Raw genomic sequence first — 530 nt, 5'->3', positions numbered from 1 at the left:
GTGTGTGTGTGTGTGTGTGTGTGTGTGTGTGTGTGTGTGTGAAAAACAGAGAGTGAAGGAGAGGAAAAAATATGAAGAGCAGGCTGCAGGGTTGTTGAGGTCAAGACATACAAGCTCAGATGAGGGATAATCTGCGGAGGTCCCCTCACTGATTGGGGTGGTGGTGGGGGGGCTTGAGGCCCCTGATGGAGCAGAGCCATTTTAGACACACACACTTTACCAAACACCTTGATCTCTTTCTCATTTCCCTCTTCTCTCTCTCTCTCTCTCTCTCTCTCTCTCTCTCTCTCTCTCTCTTATTTATTTATTTTACTGTATTTTTTTACGATTTCTTCCTCCCTCACTTATTGTTTTTTAATCTGCCACCCATCCTGCCTGCAGCTGGATTTCAAAGGCCACTCAGCCCACAGCGAAAGCTGAATGTTTAGCAGGCAGATCCACCCCCCCACCACCCCCCCTCACAGTCAGCCAGGCTTGGATTGAAGGAATTCCTGCCTCCCACTCTTTAGAAACTGTTTTTTGCCCCTTCG

This window comes from Austrofundulus limnaeus, unplaced genomic scaffold (assembly GCF_001266775.1).
Source record: "Austrofundulus limnaeus strain Quisiro unplaced genomic scaffold, Austrofundulus_limnaeus-1.0 Scaffold24, whole genome shotgun sequence".
Classification (NCBI taxonomy): Eukaryota; Metazoa; Chordata; class Actinopteri; order Cyprinodontiformes; family Rivulidae; genus Austrofundulus; species Austrofundulus limnaeus.
This window is presented reverse-complemented; position numbering follows the sequence as displayed.